Below are 9124 nucleotides of genomic sequence, written 5' to 3'. Positions count from 1 at the left end.
CATTGGCAGGCGACACAATGACACTATAGACACGGTCCGTGTCACTAGTTAAAATTGCTTATTTCTCTGGATTTAAAAATTCTTCGAAGCATTTAGGATAATGTAAGTACAAAAGTCAGCAAAATATATAAAACTGTTCTAGTGGTTTTTGTATATTTTAATAAAAAAATCTTACATATTGTGCCTTTAACTCAATAAAATGTGTACCTAACGCAGCACAAGTTGCTTTGGATTAAAGCATCTGGCAAATGCATGAATGCAAATATAATGTAAAATCAAATGTATTTTGGGTTACTTAATTTCAATAAAATTGACAGCTGGCCATATGATTGACATTCTGCCCCTCATATAGTCAGCATCCGTGTTTTTGCTTGGAGAAATCTCCTGTAACAGACAGAGTCACAACAGCCTGTTAGTGTTATTACACTTTATGGTCAGAAAAAAAAACTACCGTACAATAACAGAACTTAAAATAAACAACATTCATAATATTTGTTAGCCAAATTTTCTATATATTGCTAGTCCGTTCTGTGGGTTAGTGGAGAGCAGCAGCCAGTGGCTAATTCAGCTAATATATAGTAGTTAATGGCACCTTACTCACCTGTTGCTACCACCTCTACGATGCAATCACAAGAAAAGACTCCAATACACTTTCGTTGCAGATGACATGACCAATAGACCACAACCTGAAAATAAAATACAAAAGATGTACATAACAGCGGCATTTCTTAACTCATTTTTCTTTACTATTTTCGCGTTAGCTCGCTGTTATGTAACGTATGTCTGACATAACCTGCGATAAAAAGGCAGTGTAGAATTATTATGCTTCCCTGATTGATTCGGATAACTGTATAACTTACCAGCTGATGTAATCACCGTCACGATGGCTCCAAAATACACCCCCGACGTTGCAGACGATAAGATCAACAAATTGAACATAAAAAAAAAAAAAGAAAAACTATAAAGAATAACAAAAACTGAATACAGTGTAGTTCTTCTGATTGGCCAAAATTCTCTTGATCTCTGAAGAGTGCCCGCCGTTGCCTCTACAGATGCACAAATCACTTTTGCACCATATTTCACTCAGATATGTGGTTCAGAAGGTAGAGTGCATGAAACTTGTCATTTGCAAGCAAAACACTGGTTTGATTTATGCAAAACAACTAAATCTTTCAGTGCTGTTTGATTGATAAATGCTGTGGAGATCAAATGAGGTATAAACCGTATACAGCATACTAAATATAAAATAGTATGTAATATTATACACAAACATATACGCTGTTCAAAAGTTTGGGCTCAGATTAATGCTTTTATTCAGCAAGGATGCATTAAATTGATGATAAATAAATGTTAATTTAATAAATGTTAATTTTATTTAATTTCTTTATTTTTAAAATGTGTATAAGTAGTATAGATAAAGTTTTAGCTTTTAGTTTTGGATCTGTTTTTAGCTGTTTTAATACTACAATTGATTGCTTCTGTTGTCCTCATTTGTAAGTCGCTTTGGATAAAAGCATCTGCTAAATGACTAAATAAATAAATTGATCAAAAGTGACATTTATAATGTTACAAAAGATTTCTGTTTCAAAACAATTCTGTTCTTTTGAACTTTCTATCCGTCAAAGAATCCTGAAAAATCAAATGTAACACAGTTCTTTCTATCCGTCAAAGAATCCTGAAAAATCAAATGTATCACAGTTTCCACAAAAATATGAAGCAGCACGACTGTTTTCAACATTGATAATAATCAGATGTTTCTTGAGCAGCAAACCAGCATATTAGAATGATTTCTGAAGGATCATATGACTGTCACAGTGTCTGGTTGTGGTGCCCTGGACTGGCCACTTGAGGGCGCTCTCCCGTTTCACTGTGACATGTTTTGAACTCCATTTCCCATAGTCCCTTGCCTGTCGTTTCTGTTCTGATCATGATCACCTGTTGGTCATTTACTCATCATCCCATCACTATTTATACCATGCTCACTCTGTCTGTCTTTGCTGCAGTATTGTTTGAGGTTACATCGTGTTTTCTGTTCCCTGTGTTTTTGGATTACCTTTTGCCACGTTTTTGTTCTGTTCTGTTTATTTGTACTTTATAAACTGCACTTGGATCTAACCTTGTTCTCTCAGTGTTCCGTGACAATGACACTGAAGACTGGAGAAATTATGCTGAAAATTCAGATTTGACTCACAGGAATAAATGACATTTTAACAGATATTCACGTAGAGAACAGCTATTTTAAATTATAATAATATTCACAATTGTACTTTGTTTTTGTTTTTTTAAACAGATTTTTGGATTTTTAATACAATTTAGTGTACAATTGACTCCACTCAAGTCTGATCCAATAATGACTCAAAAAGAGATGTTAAAAAGTGCTGATATTTCTTTTGGTTCATTCATCACACTGGGAATTGAAGGTCAAGTTGAGTGCAGTGCGTTGTGGGACTCTGTATCTCACTCACGGTGCTCTTGTTGTATAAAGCAAATTTAGTCGGCCATGCATTTGGAAAATTCACAATGTACATCCTTGAGAAATTGTCCATGTATTTTAGTTATTCTGAACATAATCAGATGATGATAACCTCCTGAATTGTTCTTTGCATCTTGACGAATTTATCCTGTAATTCCGCTGCCCTCATTGTCATCATTAGATATGATCTCCAAAGGCATTTATCTCCACATCTGAAGGGAAGATGTCAGCAAAACAAACTAATTCTCAGGTAATTATGATTCCACAGATAAAGCCTTTCTTCTACTGATAACTTCCTACCTCCTTTCAGCAGTGAATCAAGATTTCAGGAGATCGTTTGTGGTAATGTGGTTTAATTAAACAGTAAGTATGAGTGAATGCTCTACATTGTCAATGTAGTCACAGCAGTATGTCATATTTTTGAAAGAATGTAGTGACAGTATAAAATAATTTTGACAGAATATAGTCACAGCAGTCAGACAGTAACTATTTTCAATACAACACCACCTTAAAAAATATTTTAAATTAAAAATATATATATATAAAAAATGAAGATTGTAATATTTGTATGAATGCAATGTCACTTTGGATAAAAGTATCAGTCAAATGTAAAAAAGAAAAAAAATATTTTATCTCATAATTATGACTTTTGTAATGTCATATTCTTGACTTTCTCATTTTCCGACTTTTTATTTCATAGTTGTGACAGTATGTCATAATTATGACTTTTTTTGTCTCATAATTATGATTATGACATTATTATGACAGAATATAGTCACAGTAGTCAGGCAGTAATTATATTTACAATACAACACCACCTCTCATTTAAAAAATAATAATAATGTTATTTGTATACAGTGTAGGTCACTTTAGAGAAAAGCATCTGCCAACTGTGTAAAAAATTTAAATGTAATTTTTTATTTCATAATTAATATTTTAAGAATGCATAAAGAAAAATATTAAATTCACGTGAGCATCCAGGAACAGGAAATATTCATTCGTCATGTTAATATTTAATATACACTTATTTTTTGACTTGCATATCAGTTGTCATAATTATGAAAATTATGACAAAACTTGTCATAATTGACATCTCATAATTTTGACTTTTTGAAATTAACATATTTCACTTGGTGTTTCACGTCACATCAAGTCATGTCACTTTTATCTTATAAATTGACTTAACTCATAATTAAGATGTAATAACATATTATTTTATCTCAATTTTTGATTTTGTCTCATAGTTTAAAAACATAAATGTAAAAATGTTAATATTAAATTGATGTGAGCATGTGAGGAACAGTTATAATAACATTTAATATGCACTTTTCTTGTATTATTTTAACTTGTCTTGCATATCAGTTGCATGTCTTTAAAGGGTAAATGCATCAACTAAATTAGTTTTTTTTTCTTCCTTTCATATAATTCATGTGAAATGGCAGTATGTTATTGGCAGCGGACACACTGACCCCCGCGTCATGTCATGAGCTGTCACACAAGGTCTGAAGCTAAAAGAGCCGAGCGCTTGAAATAATTCCCAGTTGCTTCGCTCTAATGGCTTTTGTTGGAGGTTTTGCTGGAATATTTGTGCTGGGAAAATTACAGCGCATAGACACGTTGCATTTTCTCAAAGCGCATACTTGGCTGACATTTATACAGTGCGGCGAGGCAGATCCCTCTTCGCGCTGAAGTTTAAATGCCACTCACATTAGTTTCAGACACCTGTGTCCTTTAGCATTTCCTCACAGAGCAGCTGGCCGACTTCTGCTCTCAATGCACAGAGCAAATCCAGCTGATCTTAATTACAGAGAGACTGAAAACACCGCACTTCTACAGTATGACTGTACATACAGACACAAACCAGGTCATAGACCTTCTTCTGATCTTTCCTACTTTCCAACTTCTCCAAAACCTATTTGGAAAGTCACAGTTAAACATATCTGAATATTTTTTGGGCCTGTAATTATGAATAAGGAGAAATAAGAAGTCATAATTATGAATCATAATTATCAAAAGTATGACACAAAAAGTAATCACATTTCCACTTTTTGTCTCATAATTATGATTTAGTATGTCATAATTTTGACTTAATATCATGACTTTGTCATATTTGTAACCTTTTATCTTCATTTGGACTTATCTCATAATTATGACTTTTTTCATGATTTGTCAATTTCAACTTTTTATCACATAATTATGACTTAGTGTGTCATTAGTCAATTTTGACTTTATATCTTATGATTATGACTTTATGTCATGACTTTGTCATTTATGACCTTTATCTCAATTTCAACTTTATCTTATCATTTTGACTGTTTATTGTTAATCTCATAATTATGACTTAGTATGTCATAATTATGACTTTCTATCTCATAATTATGATTTAGTAGATCATAATGTTGATTTTTCTCTCTCATTATGACATTTTTGGTGATTTATGACTTTTTATCTTAATTTTCACTTGTTTTCATAACTTAGTATTTACAAAAGCATGATTTTTTTAAAATACGTGACAGAAATTGATTTCCAAATAATTTCATAATTTTGTATGTCATAGTTTTGTCTTATCTCATAATGATAATTTTTGTAAATCATAAATTTGACTTATCTAATAATTGACTTGATGTCATATTTGACTTTTTATGTCATGTTTATGACTTTTTATCTAAATTTCAAGTTTATCTCACACTTATGACCAGTTATCTCATAGTTATGACTTGTAATGGCATATGACTTCGCAATTGTCACGTTTTAGCTCAGTGGTCATGACTTATCTCAGTTTGACTTAGTATGTCATAATTATGACTTTATATCTCATAATTATGATTTAGTAGGTCATAATGTTGATTTTTCTCTCTCATTATGACATCTTTGGTCATTTATGACTTTTTATCTTAATTTTCATCTCATAACAGTTGTTTTCATAACTTAGTATCTACAAAAGCATGATTTTTTTAAAATGTGACAGAAATTGATTTCCAAATAATTTCATAATTTTGTGTGTCATAGTTTTGTCTTATCTCATAATGATAATTTTTGTAAATCATAAATATGACTTATCTAATTGACTTGATGTCATATTTGACTTTTTATGTCATGTTTATGACGTTTTATCTAAATTTCAAGTTTATCTAACAAGTATGAGCAGTTATCTCATAGTTATGACTTGTAATGGCATATGACTTCGCAATTGTCACGTTTTAGCTCCGTGGTCATGGCTTATCTCAGTTTGACTTGGTATGTCGTAATTATGACTTCTATCTCATAATTGTAATTTAGTATGTCATTATGTTGACTTTCTATCTCTTAATTATGACTTATGTTATAATTATGGTTTACCAGAGAATGATATTTTCTTATGTGGCAGTGTAGTGTGAAATATGTGTCACTTTTTCTGTTTCTGATTGATTGGACACTTGATTGTATTCTTTGAGCTTTAAGAATCTTTTGAGCCAGCGACCAGCTCAACAGAAACATATTTTTGCCTCTTCACCCTGATCTGTTGTGGTATTGTCTGATATCTTGAGGAAATGGTTCATGGTTTGGATGTTGACAGGTCTGTGTGAAGGGAAGCATGTGCTGAATGCAGGTGCCATGTGATTTGTTTGTGATTTTGTTTTTGTTCCATGTCTGTCAGATTAATTGGTGTAATATGCTGAGCCTCCCATTATCTTTTCATTCATGTTTTAGATTGGTATTTTTTTGTGCGATTCTTTGCTAATCCAGTTGGGACGTGACCTTCAAAGTGCCTCAATGGAGTTTCGGAATTACAAGCTGAAATGACTTCCAGATCTCTACCAAACGCAATATTCAGGTAATTATTCTTTAAATCATATTGTGTTGTTTTTTTCCCTGTTATAAATCTCTGATTTTTGAATCTCATCTCTTTTGTGCTCTGGGCGGCCCAGGTAAATAATATCTCCAGATCTCTCCTTGAATGGTAAAGGACTGTCATAAATTAGTACACCGAAGCCTTCCAGGTTTTATGTTCTTCTGCTGTGCTTTGTGAATTGTGGACCATGAATTTATTTGGTCTTTAAAAGCAACACTCAGTTAGACCACAAATTTAGCGCTCAGTGCGTTCGGTGGCTTTCCAGACTGGAGTGCCGCGTCCACCGAATGACCTCCATTCAGATGCCGTCTAATTTACAGTGCGGTCTATGAAATGCCCCTCGTTCCCAAAGGATGAATTATTTTCTATATTGAAAAAAGGAAGTACCTTGATCTTTGGCCCTTTTCCTCACACAACTGTAAGTTTTCCTGAAACACGAACAGCAGCTGCCCTGTGGACCATAAAAGCATCAAAACGCATGCATTTTGACAACAACAACAGCGTGGAGTAACTCAGAGCTTCTTCCATTAGGATCCGTAAGCAACCAGAGCGAGATTGATCCGCTCGCAGACGCACAAGCCCACGGCAAAGCATCGATTAGGATGTAATTTATTCCTGAGTAAAGGGTAATGTAAGCAAAGTATTTTTTGGGCTGAATGTGATTGTGATGTATGACAGCAGGGAATGATGGCGACAGGTATAAATGACTAAAGGTGATGGAGGGCTTGAAATTAAAAGCTGTTAATCTAGGCTAAGTCATAAAACACTGGCAAAGTCGAGAACAAGCTGTGTGTGTCGTCTGTTTCAGGTTGAGCTGCCCTTAAAACAGCTTCATTTTTTTGACAATTTCTTTGAGAAATGTTGCTTTTCAAATCAAAATCCCGTGTTCTTCCATAATGTGATGTATTTCTGAGTCAAACAGGATATTCATCACACAGAACTTGGTTTTATCTGTGAAGAATAGATTGGTGAAAATTGTCTCCGTAAGACAGGCGGATGAAAAATGAGAGGGACTGATGACGTCAATCATTTCAGAGGCAGAATAAGTTATTACATTCGGATAAGTGATGTAATAATGACTTTTAGTGATGAATCATTCACATTAAGACCAGAAACATGAATCAAGAGTTTTGATTTGATTAATTTAAGCATGAATAATTAAGTTACATTATTAAAAATTAATTACTTTACTAACAGTACATAATAAAAAGAATACAATAAAAGTTAATTAGTAAAATAAGTAATTACATTACATTTCTTATTTATGTTACTTTTCCATTACAAAAGTGTGTTTTCAGTTGAATTTGTCAGTAAATTTCAAATAAAGTAAATCAGTAAAATAAAGTAAACAAATAAAGTAAATTATTTCATTTATCCATTAAGCTTAAGCACAAATAGTTACATAAATAAAAATTAACTTATTTGCTAAAAGTCCTTCAAAATAACTAATAAAAGTTACCAATTTAACTAATAAAATAATTGTTACATAATTTACTTTTGCATTAAAAAGTGTTTTCATTTGCATTTGTGAGTAAATTCCAAGTCAAGTCAGTCAAGTCAATCAAGTCACCTTTATTTATATAGAGCTTTTAACAATACAGATTGTGTCAAAGCAACTGAACAGCATTAATTAGGAAAATAGTGTGTCAATAATGCAAAATGACAATAGTAAACACTCATTTTTCAGTTAAAGGCAGTTCATCATTGAATTCAGTGATGTCATCATCCAGCTCAGTTCAGTTTAAATAGTCTCTGTGCAATCAAGTCAACGATATCGCTGGAAATGAAGTGTCCCCAACTAAGCAAGCCAGAGGCGACAGCGGCAAGGAACCAAAACTCCATCGGTGACAGAATGGAGAAAAAACCTTGGGAGAAACCAGGCTCAGTCGGGGGGCCAGTTCTCCTCTGGCCAGACAAAACCAGCAGTTCAATTTCAGGCTGCAGCAAAGTCACATTGTGCAGAGGACTCAGATGAGAGCAGTCTCAGTACTATGATATGGTCTAAATCCTGACTGGAAATCCTCACAGATACCATTTTCCTCTAAGAAGGAATATAATTGTGAGGATACTACCTTTTCTAGTATCTTGGACAGAAAGGGGAGATTCGAGATCGGTCTGTAATTAACTAGTTCTTGGGGGTCAAGTTGTGTTTTTTTGATGAGAGACAATAACAGCCAGTTTGAAGGTTTTGGGGACATATCCTAATGACAATAAGGGACCAGATATTCAATAAGCCAAGCTTTATTATTTGTTTATCCATATTGCATCTGTTTTTTATTTGTTGAACATCAATTAAATTGTTACTCTTAAATTGGTTTGGACTTTTTTGTATTTTCTAGTTCGGAGAACAGACACAATCTCTATAGTGTGAAAGAGTCTCTATGTGCTGAGAATTAACTGATTTCTGTGACATGAGGCGGCTAGCAGACGGTCGGTTTAGCCAGTCTGTCTGCTTCCTGACCTGGGCCCCAGTTAGTCAAGTAAAAGCTCTAAGACTATGTGCCATAGGCACCACCCCTGGAGGGATGGATGAAGACCATCTCTTTTCAACAGGTCAGGTCTGCCCCAAAAACTCATCCAATTGCCTATGAAACCTATGTTATTCTGCGGGCACCACTTAGACATCCAGCCATTGAGTGATGAGAGTCTGCTATGTATCTCATCGTATGTATCCAAATAAAGGAATTAAAAAAAAATAATATTTTGATTCATTGATTTAAATTTAAGCACTAATAATTGTTAAAGTTTCTGAAACGCGTCGATTTTTACAAAGCTCATCGGTCTGAAAAAGCGAGGTGTGCTGTGATTGGCCAGCTATC

This window comes from Sinocyclocheilus anshuiensis, unplaced genomic scaffold (genome assembly GCF_001515605.1).
Source record: "Sinocyclocheilus anshuiensis isolate Anshui unplaced genomic scaffold, SAMN03320099.WGS_v1.1 scaffold738, whole genome shotgun sequence".
Taxonomy (NCBI): domain Eukaryota; kingdom Metazoa; phylum Chordata; class Actinopteri; order Cypriniformes; family Cyprinidae; genus Sinocyclocheilus; species Sinocyclocheilus anshuiensis.
Note: the sequence above shows the minus strand (reverse complement) of the source record.